Raw genomic sequence first — 14709 nt, 5'->3', positions numbered from 1 at the left:
CAAAGTGGGACAGCGCTGAAAATTGGCCTGGGCAGAAAGGGTAAAACTGCTTGGTATTAAAGTGGTTATATACCCGCTGACACTTTTTTTTTAATACCCCTGTAAGGCAAAAGGCATAATGAGCTAGTATGCACCACATACTAGCTCATTATGAAATACTTACCTTAGAACAAGGCGTCAGCATCTCACCAGATCCACGCCGAGGGAGCTGATATGTTCAGTTATGTTGGGTATCGCTGTGAGTGCCCGGAGCCGTGATGTCGTCACTCCCGCACATGCGCGCAGGAGACTTCTTTCCGGAAAGGTCTGGCGTCTGCCGGGCTTTCAGCCGAGAATACCCTGGGCGCATGCACCGGTTGCAGATTAAATTAATTATTTTCCTAAAAATTTTACAAAATATCCTATAAATGACAATTTACAAGATATGTACATAAGTATTCACAGCCTTTGCCATGACACTCAAAATTAAACTTAGGTGCATCCTGTTTCCACTGATCATCCTTGAGATGATTCTAAAATTTGATTGGAGTCCACCTGTGGTAAATTCAGTTGATTGGACATGATTTGGAAAGGCACACACCTGTCTATATAAAGGTCCCACTTTTAACAGTGCATGTCAGAGCACAAACCAAGGCATAAAGTCCAAAGAATTGTCTGTAGACCTCAGAGACAGGATTGTATTGAGGCACAGATCCAGGGAAAGGTACAGTAAAATGTCTACAGCATTGAAGGTCCCAATGAGCACAGTGGCGTCCATCATTCATAAATGGAAGAAGTTTGAAACCACCAGGACTCATCCTAGAGCGGCTGCCTGGCCAAACTGAGCAATCGGGGGGAGAAGGGCCTTAGCCAGGAAGGTGACCATGAACCCGATGGTCACCCCGACAGAGTTCCAGCATTTCTCTGTAGAGAGGAGAACCTTCCAGAATAACAACCATCTCTTAAGCACTCCACCAATCAGGCCTGTATGGTAGAGTGACTTGACAGAAGTCACTCCCTGAGTGACCAGACAGAAGTCACTCCCTGAAGGACTATGACCATGAGAAACAAAATTCTCTGGTCTGATGAAACAAAGATTGAACTCTTTGACCTGAATGGCAAGCATCATGTCTGGAGCAAACTGCTCATCACCTGGCCAATACCATCCCTACAGTGCAGCATGGTGGTGGCATCATGCTGTGGGATGTTTTTCAGGGGCAGGAACTGGGAGATTAGTTGGGATCAAGGGAAAGATGAATGCAGCAATGTACAGAGACATCCCTGATAAAAATCTGCTCTGGAGCGCTCTGGTCCTCAGACTGGGGCAACAGGACAACGACTATAAGCACACAGTCAAGACAACAAAGGAGTGGCTACGGGACAACTCTGTGAATGTATCCCATAATTCAGAATCCAAAGATTTGAATGGGTATAGTTTGGATAGAAGCCTGGCCTCCGCACTGCCCGGGATACATACAACCAACACTAGCTGCAGCCGGACATTCCGCTACTCCTCCCCACTTAGTCAGCACCCAGGGATAATCCCGGTCCCCACAACATGCTCCGCAGGGTCACCTGCACTAAATAGAAGCCGAAAACGATCCAGGAAGTCCTGGCGTGGGCCTCCATAAAGATGGCAGTGGCTTCATCCACACAGCAACGTTCTCCACGCTCTGCAAAGATGCATCAGACGAATGGTGAGTCAGACACAGACCTGGAAGTTAAGCAAAAATCTGATCACTTAACGGATAAGTTATCCAGAGAAGTTGGGGAACTGGGTCACAGAACAGAAGAACTAGAGCATAGGGCAGATGAATTGGACATGCTCACTCATAACCACTCATAACCATAACACTGCAATCACGCCTGGAGGATTTCCAGAACAGGGCTAAGCGATAAAACATCCACAGGCTCCCTTAATCCATCATTGATGCACAGTCCACAGTCATGGCCCTCTTCCAGGAGCTGGTCCCTGCAATACCAATCAATCGCCTGGAGATGGACAGGATTCATCGTGCCCTGACCCCACGGCAACCAGAAGGTCTGCCACGAGACATCATAGAAAATATTCTTTCGCACTAAGGAACAACTTCTGGCTGCTGCCCGCAACAAATATACTCTTGTTTTTCAAGGTCACACTTATCAGCTTTCCCCCCCTCGCCTTCACCAAGATAAGATAAGAGCACTGAAACCACAACTCCAAATTCTGCAACAGCACCGCATCACCTATAGGTGGGGCTTCCCGTTCTCTGTACACTTCTCCTACCAATGTCATGACTACACATGCAGATCTCTGAAAGACCTCCAAGCCACCCTACAACTCCACCTTTCATCTCCAGACGCACCACACAACAGCTCTTATCAACGTCGATCAGCCTCCTGCTCACCCCATAAGTACCAAAACTCCCCATAAGCACATGGTCAAACCAACACACACAAACGTGGGCGTTTTTGCCTCTCCAGTTCCGCAACACCTAGTCTCAATGCACTGAATCTATTCTGATGTTTATTAGGATCACACCATTTGTTATGTTTCGGCTGCAGATCCCAATATTCACCGGTTGGAATCCGGTCTTCCTGCACATGACTTCACCGGTGGTAAACAAAATGCTTTGTACCTCCCCAACTACTGTCTATTCATACATGTTGCCTTTGAACTGGCCCTTATGCAGTACACCCACTCTATACTTCTTAATGCACGACCACTGTGAGATATCCCTTAGTGGAATGTTATGATCCCTTGGAGCCCAAAAACTTCTTGAATCCCTCCTATGCTTGCATATCATAGCAAACTACAACTTGATCCCCTTACTCCACTTGTACTAAATTGACACTCTGGCTCCAGGGATTCATAGCCCCCTACATAAACTTTTTTTTTTTACATTATCTTTGTTATGTGTTACCCATTTCTTTCCTTTTTATTTGTATTTTTTTTTACAAACTATGGTTACCCTAGTTCATTGCTGGTTCTCACCTGAACCTTTGTTGCTATTGTTAGCTTGGCTGAAGCAACATATGCAACCCTTTTTTGGTTGCTGATTGATAATTGGGGTCTTGGGGACACCATGCACCCATCATGTGATATATTTATATTTTTGCTATTTGTTACTTGTTCTGCTGTACCATACATTACTTCTCTTCTCCCCCCTTCCCCAGGTGTTTCCTAACAAACTCCACTTGCAGAGGCAACCACAACCATAGTGTATACCTAGCCTCAGAATGGAACTACTAAATATACTAACACTCAATGTACTAGTGCTAAACTCTCCACACAAATGGACCAAGGCCTTTAAAACCTTCACCACGGCTAAGGTATGTATGCAAGAGACTCATTTCATCTCCCTGATCCACCCCAAATTCTTCAACCAAGCATATCCACAAGTATATACAGCATCAGCTAATTCCAAAATTAGGGGAGTTATTATAGCCTTCCATCGTCCTACTCCCTTTACACCCCTGGTAGAAATCAAGGATCCAGAGGGCCGCTATTTAATTGTGTCCAGCATGCTGCTTGACTCCGAAGTGACAATAATATCCTATTATGCACCAAACTTTAAACCTCTACTGTTTCTTTTCCATTTGGTAGGTGTTGTTGAATCTCACAAAAGGGGCACACTCCTCCTCTGCGGGGACTCTAACCATTTCCTATACCCCTTTCTAGACAAATCTCCTCTATCCCCCCTCCCCAGTGCCACCAAACTTAGCTTTCAACATATCCTACAACGCTATTCCTTAGTTGACTTGAGCCGTGAACAAAACCCAGCATAACGTCAATACATGTTCTATTCTCACCTTCACAATACATTCTCCTGAATTGACATATCTTCCTCACCACTGGTACCACACCCCCACCTACCTTCTCAACTATTCTTCCGATCCCCTGGTCAGATCATAGCACTGTTTTTACCACCTTAGCCTCCCTAATCCCCTCCACTAGGAACTCTTCCTGGAACATCAATGATAACATTTTATCCCACCTGTCACATCGCCTTACAATATAAATAGCACTCAAGGAATACCTATGCATCAACTCTACCCCTGACATCTCCCCTCTCATACTATGGGAAGATCACAAGCCAGTCATAAGGGGGGCCTGTATTAGCCAGGTGTCCTTTCTGAACAAAGAAAATCGCCTTACCCAACAACGTTTAGAAACATCTTTTAGCAATGCCCACATGACATTTCAGGCAGACCCACTCTACGTCGAATCGCCAAGCTTTGGAAAAAGCTAGGCTACAACTTGACTTATTCCTGATGGACTCTGCAGAAAAGGCCCTATGCCGCTCATACCACACATTACACGTCCTAGCCCTCAGACATCTAGACCGTACGGTTAAACCGATCTGACTAAAGCTATCCCCGACTGATTACACTACCAACCCTGTCAAGATCCTCCAAGTGTTTAGTAAACACCTTGCCACCCTTTACTTGAGTAATGATACCTTTGATTGCACCCGTGCAGAATCCCTTCTCTCAACTACTACTTTGCCACCCCTTTCGTTTCTACAACGCAAAAATCTCAAAAAATTAATTTAAATCGAAGAGGTTATGCTGGCCATAAAGATAAAGAAAACCCATAAGTGCCCAGGCCCTGACAGGTTCTCGGCCACATATTTTAAATGGTTTGCTGACTTCCTAGCCCCAGTACTAACTAGGGCATTTAACACCATCCTTGCTGGCCGCACAGTCTGCTCTGAAACACTGACAGCTGCCATTGCTATGCGTCTAAAAGCCCAGACAGATGACTCCTCTTGGTATAACTATCGACCCATATCCCTCCTCAACCTAGACATCAAACTGTTAGCCAAAATCCTAGCTACTAGGCTCAACCATACCAATGAGTCCTTAATAAACAAAGACCAAGTAGGCTTCATTCCGATTCGGCAGGCAGGGAACATCTGCCTCGCTATTCTCTTGACTCATTTAGCCTGCAAACGCAAAATTATGTTATGCCTCCTGTCCTTGGACATTAGAAAGGCATTCGATACAGTCTTCTGGCCTTACCTACAATTCCCCACAGCCTTCAATTGTTATATAGGCCACAAGTCAAAGATCGTTATTGTTATATAGGCCACAAGTCAGAGATCAAGAGAGGCACACGGCAGGGTTGCCCACTCTCACCTCTCCTTTTTGCTCTATCCCAGTTGATTCTCAATAACACCAACATCAAAGGGCTGGAGGTCAGTGGCCATAATCATAAATTGTGTTTGTTTGCAGATGATGTCCTCCTCTTTATGGCATCTCCACTGACCTTTGCACCCAACCTCCTTAAACTTTTAAGCCCCATACACACTATCAGATTTTCTGCTGAGTTTTTCCTTCAGATTTACCAAAACCATATAATATGAGGTCAAACCTTAGGAGATGCAATGTGTATGCAATCAGACAGGCCCTTGCACTACATGGTTTTGGTAAATCTGAAGGAAAAACTCAGAAGAAAATCTGATAGTGTGTATGGGGATTTAGAAGTCTTTGGTCAAATCTCCAGTCTAAAATGTCAATCCGGCTAAGTCTAGAGCCTTAAATATCTCCATTTCTTTTGCTGACCTAACATATCTACAAACCTCCCTCCCTTTTCCCTGGTTCACTCATGATATCACATACCTAGGAATTAAACTCACAGTTAACACGTTAGACCTTTACGCAGCCAATTATCCCTCAATGCTTTCCCATCTCACCAACCTGCTTAACAAATGGTCTCCCCTTCCACTAGCCTGGATGGGCATAATAACTACAGTTAAAATGCAGATTCTCACCGAAATATACTTATTCTGAGTTCTACCCATCCTGGTTTCAGGTTACTACCTCCGCTTACTACAGAACCAAATATCTTTCTATATCTGGCACACCATTAAACCTCGAATTCCACACTCTACCCTCCACTTACCGAAGATAAACGGTGGCTTAGGCCTGCCGCATCTCACAAAATATTACTGTGCTGGTCAATTAGCCCATTTGCCCAAGTATCATTCCACCACCAAAATACCCCTTTGGGTGGCTCTGGAATTCGTTGAATGTGACCCCCTTTCTGTCGTTAACCTCCTATGGCTTCACCCCTCTGACCACTGCACAATACACAGCCCAGTTACGCGCCACTCACTCTCACTTTGGGATCGTCTTAAATCCAAACATTCTCTCCAATCTCACCCTAGCCCCATGCTCTCCTTCCTACGTAATCCTTCATTCTACCCTGCCTCGTCATCACCATCCAAAAATGGTCCTCCACTAACCTCATCCAAGCTTATAAATTCATAACACCCAATGGCATAAAGCCCTTCCCAGCCCACAGGGAGTCTAATTATATTCCATCCTCCGAAATCTTTTGATACCTTCAGATCAAACATTTATTTAAACTCTTAATTCCCAAAGACTCATCCACCCCTCCATGTCCTTCTTTGAACAAGCCTGTAAAAATGACCGTCATAGGAGAGGCCTAATCTCAGCATGATTTACCCAACTACTTAACTCAGGATCCCCTCCCGCCCTCTCCTGCACCCTCCCACACCTCTAGATGGGAAAGAGACTTAGAAATTGCCTTAGAATGCGCAGGTTGGAATCACATTTGGTTGGCCACAAAATCCTCAAAATATTGTGGCAATTCAAACTAACTACAAAGTCCTGACCTGACCCGTTGGTACTTGGTCCTAGCCAGGATATCAAATATGTCCCTCAATACCCCTCCACTTGCTTTAGAGGCTGTTCTGCTCAAGGGAACTTTCACCATATTTGGAGGTCATGCCCTATTGTGCAAATTTTCTGGTCCAACCTGTTCAACATACTCTCCACCCTCTTACATACAGATCTACAATCTGATCCATTTATAGCTCTCTTAAATCTCAAACCACCAAACTTATCTCAGCACCAATTTAAACTTCTCTTGCAGGCCACAACAGTGGCCAAAAAGATCATTGCCAAATCCTGGAAAACTCACAGTTTATGTGTCCTTGCAGTCAAAAACAAGGTGACATAAGCAATGATACGCGTGGAAATTGAGGCTATCGTTTCCGACAGAGTCGCCAAATACGAAGCCCTTTGGTCTCCTTGGGTGACATGCTTCCTCCCACCCCCTCCCATCCCTCTTGCTCCCATGAGAGGCATCCACTCTAACATATCTCTTGTCCAGCCTAACTGATACAACCCACAAACACCTGGCCTTCTACACCTCTCCATACCCGCTCTCTTCTTCCCCTACCCTGCCACTCTTCCCCTTCCCTCCTCTTTATCCTACTCTTTTTTCTGTACACCCTATCTCCCCTTTCTTTTAGGTCGTTAATATTTTACTAATCGTTTCTATATTTAAACCTGTTGCCAGGTCTGATTCACATAGTTGCTTAAAGCGGTTTTGTACAGAAAATTGCAAGTTCATCTTATTCAAATGGCTTTGGAACATAGATGCAGTTTTGACCATTGAAATAAAATAATATGCAGTATTTACCTTTTATTTTTAATGTTTATGCTGACTTCCGGGCTCTCCTCCCATGGGAGTAGGCGTGTTTATCGGCTTCGCAATGGTCCCTGGGAACTTTTTTAGCTATTTCCCAGGAATCCGTGGGGGACACAGTCATGCCGAAATCTCGTGAGATTTCGGAAGGAGGACGCCGGTCACGTGACGAGGGCGTGTCCGAAATTGCCATTTTGAAAGTGGGCAGGCAGCTCTATCTGCCATTACCACTATAGCACACGAGGCAAGAGGAAGGAAAACAAAGAGGACACTCAATGAGCATGTGCGAGATGGAGCGGTGGATGCTGGGAGCTCAGTGTCATTGCATCCAGGAAGTAAATGCCTGTGGGCTTCAAACGCCCACAGTGAAAATGGAAACCGCCGGACTGCTTTTTTAAAAGTTTTCCTTAGCTATTAAATCGTCACACCGGGGGTTAAAAAGACGCCGATCGTGACTGCAAAGACACCGTAGGAATCGCCCACCAGTGACACAGGTAAAAAAAAATAAAAACGGCAGCGGAATCCCGCTTTAATCTTACGTACTTGCTTATTCATTATACTGCTCCATTGCAAATTTGAAACGTTACATACGCATTAGTTAGCTAGATCTCTAGGGTTTCACCCCTAGGCCGAATAAACACTCTGTAACTCCCTAAGTATATAACCATTTTCTAGCTCACTGACATTGGTTGTTTTATTGTTTTTAATTCATGTTTAGTCTATACTTGGACCTTTTGTTAGTTTATACTTTATCCTACACCTTTAAATATAATTGACTGAATAGGAAACACTATCTATGTTACAGGCAGGTTCCATTGCCTTCCCCCATGGCACAGCTTGTTCCCATATGGGGTGTCCGGGCGTGTTGGATAATAATCCCTACCTTCTGTTCAGCCCTTGGACTACATTGCTCACACAAGTTTATTACTACTGTTCTGTCATAAGTACCCATTCATGCTACACTGTTTCCTGTGTCCCAATGTATGATGAACTCAGTTTGCCCTCTTTACCGTTTCTTCTGAAAATCTCAATAAAAATTTTGAACAATGAATGGGTATAGTTTGGCGAACCAATTCTGAACATTCACCTTCTTCTCTGCCTTTTCCTATTCATCTTCTATTAATTCCTGTATTTCAGTCATTAATGGGAAGAAGGCTCCCCGTCACTTTAAATTTGGGAAATATCTCCTTAACTTCTCAGATGATTTAGAATCTAGTTCCCATTCTATGGCCTCTTTTACTGCTGTGATGTAAGGATCTAAGATGAAAATCAAACAAATGCTCAATTAAATCTTCCACAGCTTAACCTGAGGCTATTTCCAGCAGTGGCGGGGAGGCTTGCTTCTGTTTAGACATGCCTTTCGGCTTAGGCTCGTTTCCAGAGTAGCTTGCAGTAGTCAAACTCTACATACTCTTGGCTATTGCTTAATGAATATATGTTTTAACTCAGAGTGCTTCTGCCTCTTTATCCATGGACACATCTTTAATGCAAAATGCGCAGAGTACATTTTTTTGCCAGGGAAGGAGCTGTGCAAGCCAAACAGAGCACCTGGGATGGCCGTCAGTTCTCCAAAGTTCCACGGCTGGGGTATTATTGCATTGTGTTTGTCCCTTTGGATAATTGTACATGAACTTTCATGATCGGATCTCTGCAGAAGGAAAGCCTTAAAACATCATCATTAGTGTGTAACCTATTTCAAGGATAAGGACCCAATATCCTTTCTGTACAATATAGTCCAAAAATAATTACAGTGAACTGAAATGAATGCCTTTGTAATGTCTATTAATGCCATAAGGCCGGATCGGTGTAATTGTCAGGCATTAAAGAACCTCCTAATTATAAGCATGAATGTTTTTACCTGGCATAAAGCTAGTTTGGTCAGGATGTATTAAAGTAGTAGTAGAATTGTGGCCATCCTCATTGCTAAGGTTTTTGCTAGAATTACTATTTGAAAAGAAATTGTGACCTGACCCAATTCTAAGTAGAATATTGGCTTGCCCCCATCCCTAAATTAGGTAAAACATGTGAAGAGAATCGAACTGGGACTTTAAATGAGGCAAGTCAATCATTAATTAGCTGTTTCTAATGCCTGAATAATAAGGTCATATTGTAACATATTCCACAGAATCACAACTATATCAGTAATTTAATAATACTTATAATGATACCGTAATCACAAGATTTCCAAAGTAATATTCGTATAAGATATTTAATATAATTGATCATTGGACACGATGGTACAAACGATAAAAATACAGAAGGCAATTGATGTGGTTAATACAGCCATATATATAAAAAGAATCAACAAAGCAATAAATTTAAGGTTATATAAGAAAATTAAAGCATCCATAAGATATTAACGCTACGCGTTTCATGGTTTTGTACCAATCTTCAGGAGTCAGATGCATATAAATATAGGCTGGAGAGAAATAAAATAAATACATTTTAATTTAATAACAAAGGGAATCATCTATTTAGGTAGAGGGTAAGTCTAAAGAGATATATAGTTTCCAAAATACTCACTAAACGCCAATAGATAGGATCAAAACTCCTAGGGTGAAATTTAATGGTGGTCTGGGCTACATATGGTCTCAACCGGGGTTGAGGCAAAGAACATCCCCCAAATGGGTGAACCCCGGTCCAGGGAAAACCAGCCGACACAATCACCAGAACATCACACTGCGTCATCGCTCGGGAATGTGCAAATGTACCACCGTGAACTTGCAATTCTAGTGATGAAAAAAAAAAAAATGTGGAGTAATTAATGAAGAAAAATTCAGTAAGGGATATGTGTAGGCTAATAATACCGTTATGGATATATAAAAAAATATAGATAAATAAATAAATTATATATGTAGGTGCCATGAAAGTGTAAATGTGATCGCTAAAAAGTGTGATTGACCAATGTGTGACACATATAAATAACCAAAGTGTAACAGGTGTATTTACCTAGGGTTTGCACTGAGTTGTGCAGGTTGGACATTCCCAGCCGGTGATAGTGCAGGAATTGAGCCGGCAATAGAGCCCACCACTGATATACGCTGGATCCGGGGCGTCATGAAACGCCGGAACAGCGTGCAGGGATGAGGGGACTCTTCCTCCACGAACTGACGATCGCGGTGGATGCCCGCCCATCCAACGCGGAGGCGTATGATGACAAAAAACACTAACTCCTACAATACAGCGTCAAATGATGCTGCGTGCAGAGCGTGTTGCCATGACACCGATGCGCAGAGGTCACGTCCCACCCCCATCAGCAAAGAGATGGGCGGGGGAAGCAAACTAGGCACATCGCAACCCCGAAGTGGGAACCAGAGTGCACCAGTCCCACCGTCACTCAAAGGGGTGAAATTTTTTTATAATAAAGATAAATAATTTTATTAAAAGAAATATTGAAAGGGGAGACATTTTAAGAATCAATTGGGCCAATATCGATTAAATAGGTACAATAAAAATGAAAATGACAACAAATTAGCATATATAGAATTATATTGTGTAGTTATGTTGGCCAATAATGAATTGACTTTTTTTCCTTTTTCTGTTCATTTATAGAAATTGTTTCAAAATAGAGGTTGGGTCAGGTCCAAGGTAGGTGTCTTCGACCCGTATTTGGTCAAAATTTTAAAAGAAATTGTGACCTGACCCAATTTTAAGTAGAATATTGGCTTGCCCCCATCCCTAAATTAGGTAAAACATGTGAAGAGAATCGAACTGGGACTTTAAATGAGGCAAGTCAATCATTAATTAGCTGTTTCTAATGCCTGAATAATAAGGTCATATTGTAACATATTCCATAGAATCACAACTATATCAGTAATTTAATAATACTTATAACAATACCGTAATCACAAGATTTCCAAAGTAATATTCGTATAAAATATTTAATATAATTGATCATTGGACACAATGGTACAAATGATAAAAATACAGAAGGCAATTGATGTGGTTAATACAGCCATATATATAAAAAGAATCAACAAAGCAATAAATTTAAGGTTATATAAGAAAATTAAAGCATCCATAAGATATTAACTCTACGCGTTTCATGGTTTTGTACCAATCTTCAGGAGTCAGATGCATATAAATATAGGCTGGAGAGAAATAAAATAAATACATTTTAATTTAATAACAAAGGGAATCATCTATTTAGGTAGAGGGTAAGTCTAAAGAGATATATAGTTTCCAAAATACTCACTAAACGCCAATAGATAGGATCAAAACTCCTAGGGTGAAATTTAATGGTGGTCTGGGCTACATATGGTCTCAACCGGGGTTGAGGCAAAGAACATCCCCCAGATGGGTGAACCCCGGACCAGGGAAAACCAGCCGACACAATCACCGGAACATCACACTGCGTCATCGCTCGGGAATGTGCAAATGTACCACCGTGAACTTGCAATTCTAGTGATGAAAATAAAAATAAAAAACATATATAATTTATTTATTTATGTATATTTTTTGATATATCCATAACGGTATTATTAGCCTACATATATCCCTTACTGAATTTTTCTTCATTAATTACTCCACATTTTTTTTTTTTTTCATAGTGCCCCCCACCCTCCTGTCAAGCCCTGTTCCGAGCCACATTTATGTCTGAATAATGTGTCCGGGTTTCAGATGGATTGAAACCTGGACACAAGATTTGAAACCCGGACTGTCTGGGTAAAAATTGGACAGGTGGCAACCCTACTTCACTCCCACAGCAACATTCATGGATCCAATTAAGACTTGAGACAAGAGAATCTCATAGTGCAGTACAATCCAGTAAAATGTATTCAAAAAAAGTAAATGCCCTTACAAATCTGTAGCATGTACAAGGTAGGGATTGACAGATTATCGGTGCGGCAGATATTCACTTTTTTAGAAGTATCGGTCACAAAACTGATTGATAAAACCGATATTGCTTCAAGGGGTTTTACTGGGGTGATGCATGCAGCTGCAGCATGTTTTTGGTATTATATCACCATCAGGGTCTTTAAAATCCCACAAGGGGGAACCTTGTACTCTGTATATTGTACACAGGGATGTTGGCCCACCCCCAGTCCTCTTTATCTCAACTTCTTTCTGTATTACCGCTGGATAGTAGGACAGGTGAGTGTGTTTATTAACCGCTTGCCGACTGCCTCACGCCGATATACGTCGGCAGAAGGGCTCGTACAGGCAGAATCACGTACCTGTATGTTGCCCTTTAAGAGGCGGCCAGCGGGCGCGCGCCCACAGCAAGCTCTGTGAGTCGGGTTGCGGGTCCCACGGACTCGATCGCCGCGGGAACACCCGCGATCGCCTCACAGGGAGATGCTAATGTTAACAAGCATCTCCCCGTTCTGTCTAGTGACAGTGTCACTGATCTCTGCTCCCTGTGATCAGAGCAGAGATCAGTGACATGTCATACACAGCCACGCCCCCCCAGTTAGAAACACGCCCCAGGACACACTTAACCCCTACACTGCCACCTAGTGAGTAACCCCTTCACTGCCAGTGTCATTTACACAGGAATCAGTGCATTTATATAGCACTGATTGCTGTATAAATGACAGTGGTACCAAGAATGTGTCAAAAAAGTCCGAAGTGTCCGCCATAATGTCGCAGTCATGATAAAAATCGCTGTCATTTAAAAAAATAATAATAATAATTAATAAAAATGCCATAAAAATATCCCCTATTTTGTGGGAAATTCATCCCCTATTTTGTAAATGCTATAACTTTTGTGCAAACCAATCAATAATTGCTTATTGCGATTTTTTTTTTACCAAACATATGTAGAAGAATACGTATCGGCCTAAACTGAGGGAAAAAAACATTTTTTATCTATTTTTTGGGGGATATTTGTTATAGCAAAATGTAAAAAAATAATGTGTTTTTTTCAAAATTGTCGCTCTTTTTTTGTTTATAGCGCAAACAATAAAAACCTCAGGGGTGATCAAATACCAGCAAAAGAAAGCTCTATTTTTGGTAAAAATAAAGGACGTCAAGTTTGAGCCACGTCGCGCATCCGCGCAATTGTCAGTTAAATCGACGCAGTGCCGAATCGCAAAAAGTGCTCTGGTCAGGAAGGGGGTAAATTCTTCCGGGGCTGAAGTGGTTAAAAGTAATCAGCTACCGTTTTTGTAGCTGCTGACTTTTAACCACTTCCCGACCGCCCACCGTCGTTATACGTCTGCTGTTTGAAGAGGAGTATCGTTGTTATGGCAGCAGCTAGCTGCCATAAACTTAGTATCATCTTCTTCAGTGAGCAGTCCAGTTTAAGATAAAAGTGGTCTCTGCGGTGGATTCGCCACAAAATCACTTTTATCGGCGGCGGGAGGGGGACGGTCATTTCTGCCCACAGCTTCTAAGGGTCCATTTAAAAAAAAAAAAAAAAATGTATGCACTGATTACTGTATAAATGACACCGGCAGGGAAGGACTTAACACCAGGGGCGATCAAAGGGTTAAATATTCCCTAGGGAGGTGCTTAATGTGTGGGGCAGTGTCACATTGAAGGAAAAGAGAGATCCATAATTCAGCTTAGCTAAATCACAAGATCTCTCTTTCCCTTCCTGAAAGATCCGCCGTTTGCCTTGTTTACACAGGCAGATGGCTGATCCATTTCTCCTGTGAACGATCGGCGGGTCGCAAGCAGCAGCTCTGCCGATTGGCTCCTACTGTGTTCAATCACAGCAGGAGCGCCCCTCAAACTGTGTTCACTAAATCACATACAGGTATGTGATTTTGCGCAGCCAGTCCTCCCTGCCGCAGTAAATGTACGTGGGGTGGTAAAATGTCATACTTACCACCTCTGTGCAAGGGTTTTGCATAGAGTGGCCCCGATCCTCCTTTTCTGGGGTCCCCCGGTGGCGCTCTTCGCTCCTCCTCTTCTTGAGTGCCCCCTCAGAGAGAGTTTCCAAAGGGGGCACTCATGCAGGCATGCTCTCGAGTGCTACTGTTGCGTCCATTGACACAGGCAGCAGGACTCGGCCCTGTCCCCCCTCCTGTCACTGGATTTGATTGACAGCAAAGGGAGCCAATGGCTGGTGCTGCTATCAGTCTATCCAATGAGTACCCGAGATAGCGGTTGGAGCTGCTGTGCTTGTCCCCGTCACTGGAGCGATCGGGTTTAAGTAAGAAAAAAAAAGGGGGGGGGGGGTGTCAGCTGTACAAAAGGTTTTTCACCTTAAAGCGGAATTCCACTGAAAAAAATAATAATAATAGTCAGCAGCTACAAATACTGCAGCTGCTGACTTTTATTATTAGGACACTTACCTATCCCGTGAGCTCCTCACCCGATCTATCCCTCGGCTCCCGGGT

General features: G+C 43.0%; 1 long non-coding RNA gene across 1 annotated transcript; it reads right to left on the bottom strand.

Moving 5' to 3' along the window:
• Window positions 1-9601: 9601 nt before the first annotated feature.
• Window positions 9602-11841, bottom strand: LOC143932226 (uncharacterized). The gene is made up of 3 exons (XR_013262896.1): window positions 11616-11841; window positions 9944-10149; window positions 9602-9839 (listed from the first exon to the last, which is right to left on the bottom strand). It is a non-coding gene; the product is annotated as an uncharacterized LOC143932226 (long non-coding RNA).
• Between the last annotated feature and the right edge of the window lie 2868 nt (window positions 11842-14709).

Source organism: Lithobates pipiens, unplaced genomic scaffold (assembly GCF_037356315.1).
Source record: "Lithobates pipiens isolate NorthernLeopardFrog02 unplaced genomic scaffold, aLitPip1_a1.2 Scaffold_10, whole genome shotgun sequence".
Taxonomy (NCBI): domain Eukaryota; kingdom Metazoa; phylum Chordata; class Amphibia; order Anura; family Ranidae; genus Lithobates; species Lithobates pipiens.
This window is presented reverse-complemented; position numbering and strand designations above follow the sequence as displayed.